Source organism: Schistocerca nitens, chromosome 9, assembly GCF_023898315.1.
Source record: "Schistocerca nitens isolate TAMUIC-IGC-003100 chromosome 9, iqSchNite1.1, whole genome shotgun sequence".
Lineage (NCBI taxonomy): Eukaryota > Metazoa > Arthropoda > Insecta > Orthoptera > Acrididae > Schistocerca > Schistocerca nitens.
In genome coordinates, this window is record NC_064622.1 from 507568441 (window position 1) to 507591643 (window position 23203).

At 45.6% G+C, this 23203-nt stretch overlaps 1 long non-coding RNA gene across 1 annotated transcript in view; it reads right to left on the reverse strand.

Moving 5' to 3' along the window:
• Nucleotides 1–15726, reverse strand: part of LOC126203868 (uncharacterized) — a 564020-nt gene extending 548294 nt beyond the window's left edge. Inside the window, exon 1 of the long non-coding RNA XR_007540400.1 lies at nucleotides 15089–15726. This is a non-coding gene — a long non-coding RNA (uncharacterized LOC126203868). The remainder of the gene's footprint in view (nucleotides 1–15088) is intronic.
• Nucleotides 15727–23203: the final 7477 nt, after the last annotated feature.

Here is a 23203-nt window from a genome sequence, read left to right on the forward strand (position 1 = left end):
TCTTCAGTCAGCGCTGTGTAATAAAATTTGCCACCTTACTGCTATTACAGCTCGTGTCGTCCTGTGCAAGGAACCCATTTTAATTTGGAACTGGACCAGAAAAAAACGTAGCCTACAGTAAATGGAATTACGAGTATTCTACATCCAGATTTCCAATTGTTTTTTAGAGGCAAAACACAATGCTTAAAACTCGGTATGTGGTCATTTCACATACTTCACTGCGAAGACCAACAATTCGAACCTGCCTAGATTACCTCCTTGAGCAGAAGCGTATGCGGCAGCGACAACTCTGAGGCAAGCACAGAGAAACGTATCCAACAACTACCTACACACATCTCCACAACCGGCCGTCAGTATTCAAGAAAACCATTACTTTAAAGAAGATTTTTATTGAAATTTACCATGTTTATAAATGAGAAGGTGCGATCTGTTTTACTTCCTGTGGGCGAGATCGCTTGAATACTTATTTATCACCTACAACCGGGTTCGACAGGCTTCCCTGTCATCTTCTGTGACAATAATGTTTGAAGACGAGAATGTAACAGCAAAGCCTGTCGAAACCGGTTGTTGATAATAAGTATTCATGCGATCTTGCCCATAGAAAGTTTTTTACCAAGAAGATTTTTAGTGCAAAATACGGCCTTCAGTCATCAAGAAGACTTGAATCCCGAGAAGAATTTTTAGTTGCCAGTGTTTAAGAAGATTTGAGGTTTTCATGAAGAGTTTTGAATCTCGAAGATTCATGAAAAAGTATTTCATATGTTGTTTTTTATATTTAAAGTAGCTTCTTGTATTAAAAAGATTAACATAATTATAAAAAATTAGTTCACTTCAGGGACGATTGTCAACTAGAATGATCGAGGTGAACAGCTAAATGGTTTCGTTTACTGATTTTAGCATCAAGGAGGAGTTGCTCTCCATTTTCTTTTGGGGGATAGGGAAGCAATAAACGTTAAAGGAATTTTTAAAAGTACAACAGTAAAAACACTATTGCACGTTCATTTCTTTGTTAGTGACAATAACAACAGGTGTTCTTATCAAATGTGCCGTATGACAATTAAGGAACCAGATGGCTTACGATGAATACCAAAAGCAGCAGACAATAATAACAAATAAGTCCACGCCCGGAGTCGAAAGGTCTCGACCCACGATCCAATTAGCGAGGTACCGCTTATTACTCCCTGTTGTATGAATGCACATGCCGTACGTTGCCATTCTCTCATGTCTATTTGCTACCGAAAAGTCTACGAATGACGCAATTTCTTACAGATGTTTTTGTACGGTTATTTGCACAAGGAGCAGCAGTGTTACTCCGTACTTGGTCCGTTGCCTTTTTCACTGGAGTTCGAAGCAACGCAGGGCTGTCCAGACGGGGCAGCGACACCAAGGAGCTGGGGAGCTGAGTCTGCGACCCCTTTTTGCCACCCCTCGCCGGCGCTGGCTGTTAATTTCGTCGCAGATGCCGCCCCGTGCAAAAACTTCGACACAGCGACCCCGAAGCTCTGCCCTGCACGTATATCTTGTCACCCTATTGAAGATAAATAACAAGGACATCGTAACGACGCAACAGGGCTGCAAGTTTTCGTAGTAAGAAATAACCAGTTTCTTTCCGACCCGGAAAGAGACGTCGTCTAGCTACTACTTGTAATAATGCTGCCCCATAGGCAAATATTGATGTCCCAAGTGATGCTGGACTTTGTCATCTCCTATCATAGTGCGAATGCTACAGAAAAAGTCGTAACAAAGATTAATTCACAGTTTACATAAAACCGTTTTAATTGCGTTTTGACCAAGATGCAAATTATATGTGCTTTCGGATCCTATCATAATATGAGACATGTGCTGTGCGTACTGTAAGACCTTCGGTACACACACCATCAGATTATTTGACTTGTCGCTCTAACGAAGTAGTGGTCTTATCGTGGCGTGTTTATCTTCTGCCGTTAGGTAAGACGATAGAAATGCCACTTGCACGCTTAGAGTAGCAGATTGACAGTGACCAACTTTAAACAGAACTTCATTAATTTTCACTCTCATTTATTAAAATAATAACAAGCATAAAAATAACATAACTTGGTTCTGGATGCTATTTACAATTGACAATCTGAAGTTCCTTTGGTCTTGGTACGTTAATCTTATTCTCACATATCTCTGATACTTGGCAAAGTGTCTATGCATCTCTCTTCAACGCTATGTACATGAATATGATAATCTTATTAGGCACAGACTGAAACTTGACTACAGACAAATGCAGACTGACTAATCGGAGGTATGTACACTCATAATACCTCGCGCGTTCAGGTATCACTGCGCGAGTGTGATCCGTGAGGAGAAAAGGTTCTACGTTAGCAGCAATCTCATTGGCTGCGTGACATATTAATACGCGGATCGGCGGAAGCAGAATTTGGTCCGTCTCTAAGACAGCGCCATCTCGTAGTGCAGAGACGGACGAGCGCTGCGCCTGCGCTGTTGTGCTTAGCGGGGCGCGCTCTAGTGGGGAAGTTGTGTACGCGCTGACTATGCGGAACTGTGTACACAACAGGCAGAATAGGACGCTGCGATCGGCAACGCCTATATACGACGACGAGTGTCTGACGCAGTTGTTAGATCGGTTACTGCTGCTACAATTGCAGGTTATGAAGATTTAAGTGAGTTTGAACATTGTGTTATAGTTGGCGCACGAGTGATAGGACACAGCATCTTTGAGATAGCGATGAAGTGGCGATTTTCCCGAACGACCGTTTCACGACTGCACCGTGAATATCAGGAATCCGGCGAAACATCAAATCTCCGACATCGTTGCGGCCGGAAAAGAATCCTGCAACAACGGGACCAACGACGACTCAAGAGAATCGTTGAACGAGACAGAGGTGGAACCCTTCCGCAGACTGCTACAGAAATCAATGCTGGGCCATCGACAAGTGTCAGCGTCCGAACTATTCAACGAAATATCATCGATACAGGCTTTCAGAGCCGAAGGCCCAGTCACCCCTAGTGACTGCAAAACACAAAGCTTTACGCCTCGCCTGGGACCGTCAATACCGACATTGGACTGTTGGTGACAGGAAACATGTAGCCCGGTTGGACGAGTCTGTTTAGAACTGTATCGAGCTGATGGACGTGTTGGAGTATAGAGACAACCTCATGAATCCATGGACCCTGCATGTCAGCAGGGCACTGTTCAAGCTGCTGGAGGCTCTGTAGTGGCATGTGCAGTTGGAGGGATATGCGAATCCTGATGCGTCTAGATACTAGCCTGACAGGTGACATATACGTAAGCATCCATTCATTTCCGTTGTGCATTCCGACGGACCTGGGCAATTCCAGCAGGGCAATGTGACACCCCACACGTCCAGAATTGCTCCAGGAACACTCTTCTGAGTTTAAGCACTTCCGCTGGCCACCATACTCCCCAAACATGTACATTACTGAGCATATCTGGGATGCCTTGCAACGTGCTGCTCAGAAGAGATCTTCCAGCCCATCGTTCTCTCACGGATTTACGGACAGCCCTGCAAGAATCACGGTGTCAATTCCCTCCAGCACTACTTGAGACATTAGTCGAGTCCATGCCACGTCGTGGTGCGGCACTTCTGTGAGCTGGGGGAGGTCCTACATGATATTAGGAAGGTGTACGAGTTTCTTTGTTTCTTCAGTCTAAATAACACGTTCGATCGATACGCGACGAGAAAATGGAGGGGGTCAGAGGAAGAGCAGTTCGTTTCATCACTGGTTCGCTTTGTATGGACGACAGCGTCACGGTCTTCCAAACTACAAAAGAGGCGTTGTGTTTCACGGTGGGGTTTGCAGTTAAAAATCCGAGAGTGCATGTGCCTACGTATACGTCGCCAAAAGGTCACGAAGGTTAACATTAGAGAGATTGCGCGGAAGATCGGCAGGGGGTGTTTTGGTGTGCCTCGTTCGCGACTCCATCAGGAAAGGGGGCAAACGACACGACGTACAGCTGCACACGAGCAGAGTTTCTCCAGAACTGGCTCCAGACCGGCCCGCGCCACTCGCCGCCGGCGCTCAACTCAATCTGGCGCATGTGACGTGTCACTTCTGACGTCACGTGCGGAGCCCCGCCCTCCGGCAGTTTTGATGGCACCGGCGCCACCGCCGCACTATTCTGGGCCGCCGGCCGCACGCCACACGGCAGCCCTCACGCTGCGCCTACTTTAAACGGAAGGTTTTCTGCCGGTCTACCTGTTACCTGTGTTAGGAAAGCGGACGCTCTCGGAATGCAGGTCGCTCTCGCGGAGGGCGTGCAACCTCGGTACGTCGCCACATTTCCGCAGCTCCACCGTCGTCGTCATTGTGGCAGGTGCAAGTGGGGATGAGCTATGTTAACTGAGAAGCCTAGCATCAGCCACTCCCGGAATTTCAGTCCCTCAGCTTACACACTACTTACTCTGACTAAAATTAACTTACACCCATAACCGAGGGAGGAGTCGAAACTCCGACAGGGGGAGGCGCGCAAACTGTGGCAAGACGCCTGAGACCGCACTGCTACCTCGTGCTATGATGAAGGAACCACGTCATCGCTGGCCTGGCTGGTAAACACCTGCTGAAGGCACGAGTTTTATACAGGACTGCGCGCCACTCCATACTCTCTCTGGGCCATATCGTTGCTGATCCACCACTTCCGTCGCGCCTCGCCTCCCAGCTTGGCAGACCTCAGTTTGCGTGATTGTTGCTGATGTTCCACTTCGTCAGACATGCCCGACGACAACATCAGACGGCATCATACGCTCTGATACGCTGTACAGTGCTGTTCACAACATTCTCCCTTGACTGAATGACGACCGACATGTTGAGCATTTGTTCTCAAAGCCAATTGTTACGCTAATTATTGCTAATTTTGTGTAACGTACGACGCCGACCTTGCACCGTCTCCCACTGGGTACAGAAACAAGTGGCATACTGCTGGAAGATCAACTGACTGACTGCATAATACACTACTCGCCATTAAAATTGCTACACCAAGAAGAAATGCAGATGATAAACGGGTATTCAATGGACAAATATATTATACTAGAACTGACATGTGATTACATTTTCACGCAATCTGGGTGCATAGATCCTGAGAAATCAATACCCACAACAACCACCTCTGGCCGTAATAACGGCCTTGATACGCCTGGGCATTGAGTCAAACAGAGCTTGGATGGCGTGTACAGGTACAGCTGCCCATGCAGCTTCAACACGATACCACAGTTCATCAAGAGTAGTGACTGGTGTATTGTGACGAGCCAGTTGCTCTGCCACAACTGACCAGACGTTTTCAATTGGTGAGAGATCTGGAGAATGTGCTGTTAGGGCAGCACTCGAACATTTCCTGTATCCAGAAACGCCCGTACAGGACCTGCAACTTGCAGTCATGCATTATCCTGCTGAAATGTAGGGTTTCGCAGGGATCATATGAAGGGTAGAGCCACGGGTCATAACACATCTGAAATTTAACGTCCAATGTTCAAAGTGCCGTCAATGCGAACAAGAGGCGACCGAGACGTGAAACCAATGGCACCCCATACCACCACGCCGGGTGGTACGCCAGTATGGCGATGACGAATACACGCTTCCAATGTGCGTTCACCGCGATGTCACCAAACACGGATGCGACCATCATGATTCTGTAAACAGAACCTGGATTCATCTGAAAAAATGACGTTTTGCCATTCGTGCACCCAGGCTCGTCGTTGAGAACACCATTGCAGGCGCTCCTGTCTGTGATGCAGCCACAAGGTTAACCGCAGCCATGGTCTCCGAACTGATAGTCCATGATGCTGCAAACGTCGTCGAACTGTTCGTGTAGATGGTTGTTGTCTTGCAAACGTCCCCATCTGTTGACTCAGGGATCGAGACGTCGCTGCACAATCCGTTACAGCCATGCGGATAAGATGCCTGTCATCCTGACTGCTAGTGATACGAGGCCGTTTGGATCCAGCAGCGCGTTCCATATTACCCTCCTGAACACACCGATTCCATATTCTGCTAACAGTCGTTGGATCTCGACCAACGCCAGCAGCAATGTCGAGATACGATAAACGGCAATTGCGATAGGCTACAATCCGACATTTATCAAAGTCGGAAACGTGATGGTACGCATTTCTCCACCTTACACGAGGCATCACAGCAATGTTTCACCAGGCAATGCCGGTCAACTGCTGTTTGTGTATGGGAAATCGGTTGGAAACTTTCCTCGTGTCAGGACGTTGTAGGTGTCGCCACCGGCGCCTACCTTGTGTGAATGCTCTGTAAAGCTAATCATTTGCATATCAAAGCATCTTCTTCCTGTCAGTTAAATTTCGCGTCTGTAGCACGTCATCTTCGTGGTGTAGCAATTTTAATGGCCAGTAGTGTAACTTATTACGTCGCTATAGCTTACATTTATAAAAAAAAATATTCGCATATAGTTTTCAGGAAGTAGTTACTGCCATCATATGTGGTTGATCCTCGAGAAAGCTACGTACAGTTATACAGGGTGACTCAAAAACCCGTTGATATTTGAAAATTCAATTCTTTACCGAATATTATAGTAAGAGAGGTAACAAATTAACGACATGTTCTAAGTTTAAATGACACGAAATTTTTACTGGAACCAAATAAAAGTGCACATAATTACCAATAATTAGCGTAACAATTGGCTTTCAGAACAAATGATCAACATGTCGGTCGTCATTCAGTCAAGGGAGAATGTTGTGAACAGCACTGTACAGCGTATCAGAGCGTATGTTGAGACATTGCCGTCTGATGTTGTCGTCTGGCATGTCTGACGAAGTGGAACATCAGCAACAATCACGCAAACTGAGGACTGCCAACCTGGGAGGCCAGGCGCGACGGAAGTGGTGGATCAGCAACGATGTGGCCCAGAGAGAGTATGGAGTGGCGCCCAGTCCTGTATAAAACTCGTGCCTTCAGCAGGTGTTTACCAGCCAGGCCAGCGATGATGTGGTTCCTTCATCATAGCACGAGGTAGCAGTGCGGTCTCAGGCGTCTTGCCACAGTTTGCGCGCCTCCCCCCGTCGGAGGTTCGACTGCTCCCTCGGTTATGGGTGTAAGTTAGTTTAAGTCAGAGTAAGTAGTATGTAAGCTTAGGGACCAACGACCTCAGCAGTTTGGTCCCATAGGAACTTACCACAAATTTCCAATTAACCGTCACGCTGACAGTTTGAAAAGCAGCACCCCTCATTTCCTCGAAGAAAAAAAAGGTCCGACCACGATCGATGTGGTAAATCCGTACCGCGCAATTTTCGATTGCCCAATTCTGTAGTTGTGCGTGTGTGTTCTCATGCGGCGTCCCTGACGAGTTGTACAGCACAGTCTGTTGGCCGGTTTTTTTCGCCGCTAAAACCCTATGTCATGTCAGGCCGGTCTAGTCAAGTTTTACCGCTCTAAGTATATTATTCCGTGAATGAGTGTATTTTAAAATGTTACCGAATTTTTGAATCACCCTGTACAAAGACATATACTTAGACACTTTAAACATTAGGAAGTTATTCAACAATTCAGCGATTGTACACCATATATTTGATGATATATCTGTGCATCTAGCGGATTATGCACATATGAAAATGGGAACTACACTACTGCCCATTAAATGTACTACACCACGAAGATGACGTGCTACAGACGCGACATTTAACCGACAGGAAGAAGATGCTGTGATATGCAAATGATTAGCTTTTCAGACCATTCACACAAGGTTGGCGCCCGTGGCGACACCTACAACGTGCTGACATGAGGAAAGTTTCCAACCGATTTCTCATACACAAACAAGGGTTGACCGGCGTTGCCTGGTGAAACGTTTTTGTGATGCCTCGTGTAAGGAGAAGAAATGCGTACCATCACGTTTCCGACTTTGATAAATGTCGGATTGTAGCCTATCGCGATTGCGGTTTATCGCATCGCGACATTTCTGCTGGCGTTGGTCGAGATCCAATGACTGTTAGCAGAATATGGAATCGGTGGGTTCAGGAGGGTAATACGGAACGCCGTGCTGGATCCCAACGGCCTCGCATCACTAGCAGTCGAGATGACAGGCATCTTCTCCGCATGGCTGTAACGGATCGTGCAGCCACGTCTCGAACCCAGAGTCAACAGATGGGGACGTTTGCAAGACAACAACCATCTGCACGAACAGTTCGACAACGTTTGCAGCAGCACGGACTATCAGCGCGGGGACCATGGCTGCGGTTACCCTTGACGCTTCATCACAGACAGGAGCGACTGCCATGGTGCACTCAACGACGAACCTGGGTGCACGAATGGCAAAACGTCATTTTTTAGATGAATCCAGGTTCTGTTTACAGCATCGTGATGGTAGCATCCGTGTTTGGCGACATCGCGGTGAACGCACATTTGACACGTGTATTCGTTATCGACATACTGGCGTATCACCCGGCGTGATGGTATGGGGTGCCATTGGTTACACGTCTCGGTCACCTCTTGTTCTCATTGACGGCACTTTGAACAGTGGACGCTACATTCCACATGTGTTACGACCCGTGGCTCTACCCTTCATTCGATACCTGCGAAACCCTACATTTCAGCAGGATAATGCACGACCCATGTTGCAGGTCCTGTACGGGCCTTTCTGGATACAGAAAATGTTCGACTGCTGCCCTGACCAGCACATTCTCTAGATGTCTCGCCAATTGAAAACGTCTGCTCAATGGTGGCCGAGCAACTGACTCGTCACAATACGCCAGTCACTACTCTTGATGAATTGTGGTATCGTGTTGAAGCTGCATGGGCAGCTGTACCTGTACACCCCATCCAAGCTCTGTTTGACTCAATGCCCAGGCGTATCAAGCCCGTTATTACGGACAGAGGTGGTTGTTCTGGGTACTGATTTCTCAGGATCTATGCACCCAAATATCCTGAAAAAGTAATCACATGTCAGTTCTAGTATAATATATTTGTCCAATGAATACCCGTTTATCATCAGCATTTCTTCTTCGTGTAGCACTTTTAATGACCAGTAGTGTAGTTGCCCAAAACCGGCACTCTGAATATTTTTATGTATCTCGGCGATTTGGACGAAATAAAGTTTTATACAAACAGTGCAAAGGTTGCATACTACGAATTGGAACGTGTGAAATTTCAAAAAAAATTAAGAGTTGTATTATTTTTTTGTATGCATACATCTACATTATGCGCCGAAGGCTACCTTACGCTCTGTGGTGGAGGGGTATTTTTGAACTTCTGGTAGCACGACATGCACCCCCCTTTCCCTGTTCCCATCACGAAGGATGAACGATTGATTGTTTGTACGACATCAAATTTGTCTAATTTTCTCATCGTCACCATTTCATGAGACATGCGTAGGAGGAAGCAGTATGTTACTCGCCTCGCCTTGGAACGTACGCTCTAGAAATTCCCACTGTAGCCCGGTCCGTGACAGTCACAACGCCTCTCTTGCAGTGCCTGAGGGCCTCAGGATCTCCGTAGCGTTCACGCACCGAGTAAACGACACTCTGACCAAACGCGCCGCTCTTCGTGGGATCTTGTCCACCTCTTCTGTTAATCTAATCTGGTAAGGATCCCACACTGACAAGCAGTACTCAAGACTCGGGTCGAACGAATACTTTACAAGACAGTTCTTTCGTGGGTGAATTAAATTCCTGAAAATTCTTCCAACGAATGTCGTCCTGCCGTCTGCAATTTGTGTTACGTGGTCATTCCACTTCAGGTCACACTGGGTGGCAGTAACCATAGGGAATTTACAGCAGCTGCCGTTTGCGGTGATTTATCGCCCACCGTGTGATGGTAGAGCGGCGCGTCTCTTTGGCTACCTGTGCGCAGTACGTTGCGTTTATTGACGCTCTGGGCCAACTGCCAGTTCCTGCACCAAACGTCGATTCTCTACACATATCCTGCGTTGCAACCTTCGTACAGACAACGCACCACCGTCCGCGAATAGCGTCACGGAGTTTCCAGCGTTATCCACTAGATCATTAATACACAGGACTATTACAAATGATTCACTCGTTCTCAAAGTTATGTAGTCTCCGAAGCATTACACATCCAAATGTAACTGATGCATGAATAGAACCGTAAATTCTCCAAATCTGCACTGTCCCCACCAACTGGTGTTAATAGTGCAGTGCGTTGACAGAATGGCGACAAGCAAGTTTTTGAGCGTTGGAATACGCGAGACGTTCCATTTATCTGGGTAGGGTAATCGCCACAGCGGGAGCGTAAGGGGTACTGAGAATTCTCATGAAATTGGGACGCGTAAACGAGATTCGCCGAAGGTTTATGTTTTCAGTACAGAGTTACGGACGAAGACATATGGAATTTTCTTTTCCTGTGACAAGAATGACCGGTACCTTTTACCTCGATATACAGAGGGGTTCAAAAGACGTATCCAAAGTTTAAAAGTCCATAACTGGCAAATTAATTGACGGGGTTGTCTCATATTTGGTAGTGTAATAGTTTGTAGTTGCGGCAATCGCCACACAAGCGTTGTATTGCGTTGTTTTGTTCTGTCAGATGACAGTCGCCAGATAGTCAGTGTTTTGTTCTTAGTTGTACCTAGGTACTCGAGTAAACATGGCTGGCGCAAGGGTTGCATTCGATGAAAGGAAATCAGTTTTGAAGTGGTATTTTAAGTACGAAAACATTTATGAGGTTCAAAGGCAATGGGGAAATGAGTATCAAACAGAGCCACCGACACGTTTAACGATTCGTCGCATTCGAGACAAATTTGAAGCCGAAGGCTGTGTTAAAGATGTACACAAACAACGATATGGACGACCTGTGACAGTAACAAGTCCAGCTAACTCCCGTCGTGTGTTACAACAATTCACTCGCTCACCACAGAAGTCTGTGAGACAGTGTGTCCGTGAGACTGGAGTGAGTCGCTCGAGTGTTCGGCGAATTTTGAAGACAGCAAAGTGGAAGTGCTACATACCACGATTGCTACACGCAATCAACGACGACGACCCAGATCGTAGAACGGAGTGCTGCGAGTGGTTTACTGACATGGTGCGCAACGATGAAGAGTTTGCAGAGATTATTGTGTGGTCTGATGAGGCACAGTTCAAACTCAATGGTACAGTAAGTCGCCACAATTGCATCTACTGGGCCGCCGAAAATCCGAACGTCCACGTAGACAAAGTCATGAATTTGCCAGGAGAAAATGTGTGGTGTGGGTTGTCGTACCGGGGCTTCATTGGGCCATTCTTCTTTGACTGCACAGTTACCGGTGAGGTGTACCTTCAGAAGCTTTAGACATCCATTTTACCTGCCATCTGAGACTTGTATGGAGACGGAAGCGTTTACTTTCAACAAGATGGTGCCCCAGCCCACTACCAAAATCGTATTAGGGCGTATCTCGACGAAAATCTACCAGGAAGATGGATAGGCCGTAGAGGTGCTGTGGAGTATCCACCACGTTCCCCAGACCTAACTCCTCTGGACTTTTACCTGTGGGGAACACTAAAGGACGTCGTTTATCGACAAAAGCCACGCACATTGGATGAACTTGGAGCATCCATCGTCCATTCATGTGCAAATATACAACTGAACACGTTGCAGTCAGTAGTTTGTGCTGCAGTTCGGCGGCATCGTTTGTGTGTGGATGTTAATGGTGACCATTTCGGACACCTACAGTGATATCTTTAGGTTGGACTTTAAGCTACACTTTCACCAAAAATGAGGCAGCTCCGTCAATTTGTTTGCAAGTTATGGACTTTTAAACAGTGGATGTATTTTCTTGCAACCCTCTGTATTGTAGCTGGGTTGTTTCCACAACAGATTGCTCGCTTTTTCTGGTGGCCCTCCTGCGGACACGGCCATGTTTCGAGTACATGCAAACAGAAAACTCTACCAGCCGTTCAAAAAATCTAATACTTACACAAATGAAATAACTTAAGATGACTGCCGTATAAATCTTGAGATACATCATATTTGTTGTCCCGTGTGGAGGAAAATTATGAGGCAAATTCTTGCACAAAGGTGAGAAGGGGACTGTAGCATCTCTCCAAATCAATGTCACAAGAGACTTGGCACAAATTCCAACTAGGCTGGATCAAATGGCTCTGAGCACTATGCGACTTAACTTCTGAGGTCATCAGTCGCCTAGAACTTAGAACTAATTAAACCTAACTAACCTAAGGACATCACACACATCCATGCCCGAGGCAGGATTGGAACCTGCGACCGTAGCGGTCGCTCGGTTCCAGACTGTAGCGTCTAGAACAGCACGGCCACTCCGGCCGGCTCCAACTAAGCCTGTATTACACAGTAAAATAGCTTTGCGAGACGTATTTTATAAATACCGTTCTATAAAATCATTAAGAATGTGCTAGAGTACTTCATTATATCTTTAAAACATTGTGTCGTCGCCTTAGCTTTTACAAAAGTGGCAATTGACTCTTTCGTATCATGTCGTCAACATGATTATTAAACGGAATCCGCTAAATTTCGGTTAGACGATGAATCACACAAATCTAAAGGCCGTGAATTCAACTAAATACTTAGAGATTGCAGTTACGAGCAACTTAAACTGGAAGGATCACAGGGATAATGCTGTGTGGAAAGCGAACCATAGACTGTGATTCGTTGGCAGAACACTTGGAAATTGGAACAGGTTTACTAAAGAGATTGCCTGCACTGACCGTTCTCTTCAAGAGTATTGCTGTGCGGTTTTGGATCCGCATTAGATAGGACTGATGGAGGACATCGAAAAACTTCAATGAAGGGCAACTCGTTTCGTATTATAGAGAGACACGGTAGAAAGTGTCACGGATATCATACACGAATTGGGTTGACAATTATTAAAACAACGGCGTTTTTCGTTGCAGCAGAATCTTTTAATTAAATTTCAATCAACAACTTACTCCTCTGAATGTGAAAATATTTTGTTGCTGCCCACCGACACAGGGAGAAACGATCATAATAATCAAATAAGAGAAATCAGAGCTCGCACAGGAGTGAAGTGTTCGTTTTCACGCTAGCTGTTCGAAAGTGGAACGTGAGTGTGGTTCGGTGAACCCTCTGCAAGGCAATTAACTGTTAATTGCCGAGTAATCATGTCGATGTAGATGTTCGTCAAAGATCAGTGACAGTATAACATAGACCTTCGACAGGGTCGAAGACAGAAAATGTGAAGTAGCCTTTGCCAAGAAAACATCCCACCGTTCAGCTGACGTTATTCGGGGAAACCAAAGTGAGATAAAATGTGAATGAGATCGAAGATCTATGCTGCCGACTATAAAGCAGTGCAGTATCTTATGCACCAACCTGTCTTCCATGTTCATGTATGGTCACGAAGTGTAAAAGAGTTGTGGTTTAATTACAACTGCCAATCTTTGTAAGTAAAGCAAACCCAATGCGCTGTACTTAAAAAGAGTTCCTACATACGGTACTCGTAGGTATTAGACAGAAGGCCTATGTAACAGTTCCGTTTCATATTTCAACAAATGGTTACACCGGGATTTTTGTAAGGGTTCATCACTAATGTTGTAGCCATAGGATACTACGTTTTGTGAAGTGCACTATATTACATTTTTGAACATTTAAAACAAGTTTCCAACCTTTGCACCACTTTGGTATCTTATCAACAAGTGACTGGATCTTCGAGCATCTTTTTTCTGACAGTACTTAGTTATAGATAACTGCATCATTTGGTGAAGTGCTAAAAGGTTACTATTAACAAGTTACTTCTCCATCTGACGACAACTCTCTACCGCCGGCCGCGGTGGCCGTGCGGTTCTGGCGCTGCAGTCCGGAACCGCGGGACTGCTACGGTCGCAGGTTCGAATCCTGCCTCGGGCATGGGTGTGTGTGATGTCCTTAGGTTAGTTAGGTTTAAGTAGTTCTAAGTTGTAGGGGACTTATGACCTAAGATGTTGAGTCCCATAGTGCTCAGAGCCATTTGAACCATTTTTGAACAACTCTCTACCCAAGATAACATGCTGCATCCTAACAAAACATCCTCAGTTCATACATAATTTTCGTTTGGTAGGACTATAAGATCATAGTTTTCACGAGGGTTATCGGTAAAGCAATGTAGAACAATTCAGATGTGTTTGGAAAATTTTGTAATCCCTGTGCGCTAACTGCGAATTGTGTCACCGCCATCTCCCACGTTATCACCGATCGAGAGATTTTAACACGCTACAGTACTACGGAACTGACTTGTTTGTTCAATAAGAACAATTTGTGGCGGACTAAGGCTGGACACTGAAGAAATGGATGCAACAGATGTACACTGAAACTAGAAAACGACTTGACTGCAGCAAATAACGAACTGTTAGAATCGTAAGCATTACCAGTGGGTTCAATGGGATAAGTGAGAATTTCGCGATAATAAATCCTACAGGAAAGACAGGTTTCAATATTATAATAAATCGTGAATCAACAACTCTGTTTTATCAATGATGTATCTGTCGGACTATCTTCACTCGCATTGGGTTTCGATGGACACAACGTGTAAACACGGAAGAAAGGTTGCACACAGGATCCGTCTGCCCTACGTCAGTGCTGCTAGTACAAGAGTACACTGATCGTGGTACCGGGACTCCCCACAAATTACCGAGCGAGGTGGCGCAGTGGCTAGCACACTGGACTCGCATTCGGGAGGACGAAGGTTCAATCCCGTCTCCGGCCATCCTGATTTAGATTATCCGTGATTTCCCTAAATCGTTTCAGGCAAATGCCGGGATGGTTCCTTTGAAAGGGCCTTCCCAATCCTTCCCTAACCCGAGCTTGCGCTCCGTCTCTAATGACCTCGTTGTCGACGGGACGTTAACACTACCCACCACCACCACCACCACCCCACAAATTCTCCGAACTGCAAGCATCTGTGGCCACACACACTACTGAATGAGCAACGGGAAAACTCGTAACTGAGCTGCAACCGCGCTCGTTTGTTCAGATTCTGGTAGTAAACAGGGCAATCAGCAGAGATGGGGGTAGTTCTCTGACCTGTACAAGAGCGCAACGACGCGTGGGCGCAGGAAACACTGGCTGGCGCCTGCCGCGTCCCCCCCCCCCCCCCCCATCACAATCTCTCTCTCTCTCTCTCTCTCTCTCTCTCTCTCTCTCACACACACACACACACAGAAGCCTGCCTTACCTGTCTCCGGTAAGCTGTGCTCCGCCCTTCAGGCCGAGAAGCTGCTACGCTGTTGAGAGTCCAGGCAGTTCCTTATGTACGTAATTCTGTTTCTACCAACCTTGTAGAGGAAGTTCCACTTTGCGTCCACTACAACTGTTACACGCCTACTGTACGATATGCATCCTCGGTACGTCAGAGATGTCACAAGACGTCACCCTGGAGGTTATGCACATACACTGACGCCGCAAACGGTCCAGCACACACCACCGTACATTTCTATACACTGCAGTTTACTTATCAAACTAACATGCGACTGTGCGCAAGAAAGCTGTAGCAACAGTAAGTGAACTCTGTCCTTCTAAGGCAAACACACAAACAATTTCACACGTACATATCACGGTAGAAACTGACACACAAAAGATGATAGCTACAGATCCAAAACCGTTAAGTTCGTTTTAAAATCTTCCGTGATCCGCAACATCACATCGCTGAGCGTTTTCAAGCAACAGTGCTTCGAATTACATCTCCGAGCTGCGACCACAGCAGTAAATGCGAAGGTTATGCAGTCCACCGGAGAGGGAAGAGAAACAAAGTCACGCGCAGTCTCCACGGCCACGACTGTCCCACCCACGCCCGACGCACACGACCTGCAATGGCGCCCTCTGCACAGCTACTGAAGGTAGCGAGCTGCCGCCGATCAGATGCGAGAGATTCCGGGCGCGTAACGGCGTCGCGCATGCGCGGTGCAGCGTCCCCCCCTCCCCCTCTTCCCCCTCCATTCCCAGCCAGGGCGGCGCCTGCCCCCACCACACGTCTGATAATAACTGGTCCAAGAGCGGGCGTAAGCAAGTTACACGCCGGCTGCGTTACCTTAGCGTCTCCGCGAGCACTGCTGGGCGAAAAATTAAATGCCTGGCCAGGAGGAGCGGTTGGTGCCGGGAGCCTCGCTAACAGCGTAATAAAACGCAGCGAGAATTCAGGCAGCGAGGCAGACTGGGGGCGCCCTCACAGCCTTTGTGGCGCCGCTGTGTGATACGTGCACAGAGCGCGATGTGGAGCGACTAACTTCTGAACTAACGGTCAAAGTATGTTCGGAGATAATTACGAGACGACGACAAGGATCAACACCTTATTTAAGCTTTCAATTATATTTACATAATTTATACCTTAATATTTCTTTCTATCCTTTTTTCATTCGTATGTTCTTACTACGCTCTTGTTACTGGGAATTTACCGCCACTGGTGTAAATTTTTATGAGGAACAAGGAATTAATCAAACGGCAAAAACAGGAACAGGGATAAAAATGCTATGGAATCATACGAATATTAACGTTGGCAGATAAATTTCCACTATGATCGAGAGAAAGCAATATTTAATTTGGCTCTTTAATAAAATGGAACATGTGCCAGCTGATGGCTACTGTACGTAAACCAAAAGGCGATTATGCTCGACGGCTAAACATCGGATTTTGTCAAGTGGCTCTCGATGTGATGCACGCGTTTTCTCATCTCAAAGGTAGACGAGATAAACAAGGCAGATGCAAGAAAAACACACTAGCAACGACAACCCAATGCAAGAGCAAGATAAAGACGTTATGTGTAGGTTAAACATGTATACAAAGTACTAAACATGAAACATCCGAAATGATCACCACTGCCATCATCCACGTGTTTATCATCTACTGCTGGATACAGGGCTCATCGAAACGTCTCCATACATAGAGATCTTCAGTTTTTGCATGCACACTCGTCCCTTTTTTACTTTATGCGGTCAATCCACTTCATGTTAGGCTGTCGTCTAGAGCTTTCCATATTAGGAGGAATCCAATGCACAATCACCTCATCCTTTTCCCAACATATCATCTCGCAATACGCCGGTGCCATCTGCATTCCAGTTTGGTAACATTCACTATCAAATCCATCAACTCTTGTCTTTTCCTTTATCAATTCGTTTCCTTTTTCTGTTCCCCTATTGTTATGTCCGACATGCACCCTTTCATTGGTCGTTGGGCAACTCGACCTTTTATAACTGTTCGAGCGTTTAATGTCCGCGTTTTACTTCTGTAAATTGCTATTGGCAGTATACACTGGATGTAGACTTTTCGTTTAAGGTAGATTGGGAATGTAGCTCTGAATATGTAATTTAGTTTCCTAAACTTTAGATTCCTGTTTATTTATTTAAGCATTTGTCCGTTTATTGGGTTCAGCGTTTGAGAACCAAGGAGCAGAACCTACAACAATGTTTCTTGAAAAAATATGGTTCAAATGGCTCCGAGCACTATGAGACTTAACTTCTGAGGTCATCAATCCCCTAGAACTTAGAACTACTTAAGCCTAACTAACCTAAGGACATCACACATATCCATGCCCGAGGCAGGATTCGAACCTGCGACCGTAGCGGTCGCGCGGTTCCAGACTGTAGCGCCTAGAGCAGCTCGGCCACTCCGGCCGGCTGAAAAAATATATACGACAAGATGAGAAGAGAGTGAAAAGCTCAGAATTGATAAAATAGCTGAGGCATGTTTACTCAGTTTCACAAAACTATTTTCTGTAACCTCCGAAGTGCTCTTCAAATCATTGAACTCGCAGAGCAAACAGATACTACTTTAACTAGCTTCTACGAGCACATGCCAGTGTTTTGCTCAATTCAGATCCACAATAATTTAGTCATAAGACGGAGGAACTAAAAACAGCAAATATGACAGTAGAACTGAAGATCAGTTACAGTATGCCAAAAATAATGTACAATCATTATGTCAGTGGGAGAATACAAAATATAAACGATGAATATGAATAGTTAGGGCAACTGAAAACAATTGATCAGTTTGCGATGTGACGCTGCAAAAATATGTTAAAAGCTAGACGGACAAACAGCAGTGTGAAGTAAGAGAGTATTAGGAAAATGAAATAAGAATAAAATGTAGACGAAAGAGACGAGGAAGGAAGCACGTCGAAATCGACATCATTAGAGAAACAACGCTCTTTGTTGATGCAATGGTTGGAGAACAAATCGAGGCTCTCCAAATGGTGGTAGGACTGCCTCTGACATTCAAAATATCGTCAATCCAAACTATTGAAAAGCGCTTTGCGGCACATTACACCATTTATGGAAAGCAATCTCTTCTAGTTCCCCGACATATTCCAGAAGACGGATCGATGACCTAGCAGTTTGGTCCCTTCCCCCCTCCACCCCCCACCCCCCTCTTTAAACCAACCAACCACCCCGAGCACGAAAACGAGTCCTTAATTGGTTTTATGGTACATCGATAATACTATATAAAGACAAGAAGTTGTTACCAAAACTCTTGAACGACTTTTTTCAAATTTTTACATGAAATTCTAATAAAATTGCAGACCAACATAGGCTACACATTTTGAATACAAATAAAAATGGGAAACGTTGCTAGCAAGGATCTCGAAGACAAATAAAAATGGGAAACGCTGCTAGCAAGGATCTCGAAATGTTCTTGACTGATTTACTTGTAATTTTACACAATACTGTACTGAACTTCCGGAAACACATATGCTATGTACTTTTTAAACAAACATGTACAGGTTTTCCGTTAAAAGCGACTGCGACAAAGAAAATGTTTTGCTATAGTGCGTTCGGAAAAAGTACGGTTTAGTTTTCCTTGACGCAGTCAGTTATAACTACGATAGCAGGGCACTTAAAACATTCGACAAATTGTTTCTTCCATTTATAATCTTTCTCCTTATATATACGAGGGTTGAACTTTAATAGTGGCAACAATTTATTTACAGCTCGTACAAAACAGATACGTGTTTCAAAGTTTTACTGATCTTCAAAGTAGTCACCAGCATTATGTATAAACCGTTGTCAGCGGTGTGGAAGGCGTAGGGTACTCTTAGCAGCGCCAATTGTGTGACAGTTCGAGCGGCGCGGTCTATTGCCCGACGATATTGTAGCAGTTCTGACGCGAATGCCGTGAGGTGTTTCCTTCAGTTTAGAAATCGAGTTGAACTAATGATTAAGTCAGGGGAGTGCAGTAGGTGGTAAAGCACATAGCCGCCACATCAGTCAAACAAATCTGTAACAGCTTGCACTGTACGTGCTTGAGAATTGTCCTGCAAAATGATTGTCAGGTCCTGCAGAACGTGCCATCACTTCTGTCTCTATGGTGTTCGTTTTTGGAACACAACCTACGACCAGCTTAGAGACAGAAGTGATGACACTTTCTGCAGGACCTAACCATCATTTTGCACTTATGTGACCTGAAATGTCCGAAGCTTTGTAATGCGTTCGCAGATTAAAACTATGTGAAATACTGACGTTAGAAGGTACTATCCTCACAGCTCCAGCAGCTGCAGAGGTTTCTGTCACACCCCGTATATGCGTACACCAATGATCCTAACACACACACACACATTTTAAGCAACTTCGATTCTCATTCAAGATTTTGTTTGCAATAAATAAATAAGGCTCAAGTTCCGGAAGAAAGGACGGGAGTATACGAAGAGAGAGGGGAGTGGGAGAAGGGGGAAGGGGGGGGGAGAAGGAGGAGGAGGAGGAGGAGGAGGAGTGTGTGTGTGTGTGTGTGTGTGTGTGTGTGTGTGTGAGAGAGAGAGAGAGAGAGAGAGAGAGAGAGAGAGAGAGAGAGAGAGAGAAGGTGGTGAACCGAGAGAAGGGGGAGAAGGAGGAGATGGATGAAGTTAAGCGGGAGTAGGAGGTGAACACAAGAGCGGGGACAGGAGGAGGTTAGCGCGCATTTCCAATTCAAATAGATAATGTAACGATTCGAAGCTCCTAGGTGCAGGGGCATCGCATGTCAGGAGCGATATAGTTTTCATACTAGCCGATCAATCAAGAAAGCCTCAAAACGTGTAAGTCAGTAAGGCTCTGAACTGTTGCGTTGAAATCTGGGCCGCAGACATTTGGGGGGGGGGGGGGGGGGGGCTCTACTCGCGCGGGTCTTTCTCCTGCCACTGCAGCAGGTTACCTAATCTTAAATGCCAGGTGGTCTTCGCGCCCCTCCAGTCAAAAGGCCGCAGGAACTGCGACAGCGGCCTTCCGGTAAGGCTGGCTACAGTAGGTGCATTCTTTCGAAGTAGGTACACGACTGAACAGCAATAATGCTGATCCTTAGGTACCGTCTATTCTGCTGCCCAATAGTGTCCTCTAGTGCGGCTTAATAGTCCAAATGTGAGAAAAATCGACGTTCAGCTAAATGCAGCAATAGGACAATAACACGTTGCATCGGATCTACTCCTCTTTACTGGTTACCACCCGTAAGCCACACACACATTGCGCCACAAGATCCCCAAAGACAGAATGCCCTTCTCAAGGAGCGTGAAAAATTAATTACCAAAAAATTCCTCAGCTCCCAATCCACACTGATGTACGTGCACTTAGAATGAGGAGATTAAAATTACAGGCAGTCATTTGCCACACTGACAGAATCAATGTGCAAGCAGTGGATTTCGACCTGAGCAGAATATGTTGAGGAACGTGAAATAATATTCCCCATGAGAAACATCCGACCCTCATAAAACATGGCACAAGATCATCCGGCTTGGAATTACCACCACACAATTGGAAAACAATTAACAGGATTCGTACAGCGATGGGAAAAGTCTTCTTCTTCTCAACGTGACTGTCGCAACGAACATCAGGTCATTAAACACATTGTAACAGATGAGCATACCCTGAAAATCTAGAAGATTTCTTTGAAGTGACAGCGGTAGCCCTTAAATGGACTTAAAATTTAGATATTAATTTGTGGATTTAGTTTTTAATTCTACTTATTTTGCAACATTATTCAATTCATGAATGTTAGTTGCTGTCGAGTTTGCCGTACGGTAAATAAATACCTGGAAGTTTGTAACTTTATTACAGAATACCCTATATATTTAGTACCATAAAATGTATTGAGTACAGCACAGACACACGATGCTGGGAGATTAAGTCACTAGTCTGTAGACAGGTGGAGAAGGTTTATTTCCAGTTGTAACGGGACATCGTCTTCTAGCATTACTTTTCCTCAACAGTACACAACTGGAACTAATGTGTTTTCCATCGTAAACCGGATCCGCATTAACGGATTACCATATCTACTATGTTTCGCTGCCTTAAGACGATTACAGCTCACACTGAACTTCCGCGAGTAGTTGGGCTTTAATTATAACCACCCGGTTCATGCCTTCGACCACGGTACACACTCAAATCCCCTGCAGTCTGCAGTACTTTCCTTTGTCTGCTCCCGTACGCTGCGACTCAGAAAGTCAAATTTTCTCGTTCGTGAAGTGCTGTTCCAACAGGCAGGTCACTTCATATTTCTAATGCGTATACGCTCCTCGCCACCTGTACAAGTGCAGCTGCTTTCGCTCTTCGTTAACTTTTTGAACTCTCCTCACCCACACTAAAATCGTGACTGCATTCATACGTACATTGTCTCTCCACATGTTCCTCTTTTTAAAATTTTTCCTGCGTCGCTGAGCAAGCACGTTGACATAATTTTCACACGATAGTTATACCTACGATGTTCCGCCGTTCGCATCTCTCCTCCTACCTTGCTTGTTGGGACGCACGCCTCTGGTGGAGGCGTACTTTTTACCAAACGAATTTCCTCTTCTTTACAAACCACATGGCACACATTTTTGTACTTCTGGTTGTAGTCTGATATCGTCCCTGTGATCTTCAGCGTCTCCCTGATGTTTGTGAGAGGGTCTGGACGAAACTCAAGGTTGTCACAGACAGAGCTCAGAACTTCAGCATCAAGCAAGTTTCGGGAACTAGAAGTCTCTCGCCCCCCCCCCCCCCTCTCTCTCTCTATTTATCTATCTCTCTCTCTTTCTACCTGCGAGCAATCTCTTAAAACGTTACGCCGAACACCGAACAAGGAACACACGCTTCCCTTTTAAGTAACAATCCACTAAATCAGCGAATGGATAAGCGCGATTAAAAGCACAAGGTTACAACGGAGGGCAGACTGTCAATACACGTTCTTGCTTCCTATCAAACATGACACAGTCTTTCATTTCAGTAATTTATCGATATCTACATCTACATCCATACTCCGCAAGCCACCTGACGGTGTGCGGCGGAGGGTCCCTTGAGCACCTCTATCGGTTCTCCCTTCTATTCCAGTCTCGTATTGTTCGAGGAAAGAAGGATTGTCGGTATGCCTCTGTGTGGGCTTTAATCTCTCTGATTGTATCCTCATGGTCTCTTCGCGAGATATACGTAGGAGGGAGCAATATACTGCTTGACTCCTCGGTGAAGGTATGTTCTCGAAGCTTCAACAAAAGCCCGTACCGAGCTACTGAGCGTCGCTCTTGCAGAGTCTTCCACTGGAGTTTATCTATCATCTCCGTAACGCTTTCGCGATTAGTAAATGATCCTGTAACGAAATTAAAATGCGTGTGAAATCTTACGGGACTTAACTGCTAAGGTCATCAGTCCCTAAGCTTACACACTACTTAACCTAAATTATACTAAACACAAACACACACACACACACACACACACACACACACACACACACACACACATGCCCGAGGGAGGACTCGAACCAGCCGCACAGTCCATGACCGCAGCGCCTTAGACCGAATCCTATAACGAAGCGTGCTGCTCTCCGTTGGATCTTCTCTATCTCTTCTATCAACCCTATCTGGTACGGATCCCACAACGGTGAGCAGTATTCAAGCAGTGGGCGAACAAGTGTACTGTAACCTACTTCCTTTGTTTTCGGACTGCATTTCCTTAGGATTCTTTGAATGAATCTCAGTCTGGCATCTGCTTTACCGACGATTAATTTTATATGGTCATTCCATTTTCAATCACTCCTAATGCGTACTCCCAGATAATTTATGGAGTTAACTGCTTCCAGTTGCTGACCTGCTATATTGTAGCTAAATGATAAAGTATCTTTCTTTCTATGTATTCGCAGCACATTACACTTGTCTACATTGAGATTCGATTGCCATTCCCTGCACTATGCGTCATTGTTGCAGATCCGCCTGCACTTCAGTACAATTTTCCATTGTTACAACCTCTCGATGTACCACAGCATCATCCGCAAAAAGCCTCGGTGAACTTCCGATGTTATCCACAAGGTCATTTATGTATATTGTGAATAGCAACGGTCCTACGACACTCCCCTGCGGCACGCCTGA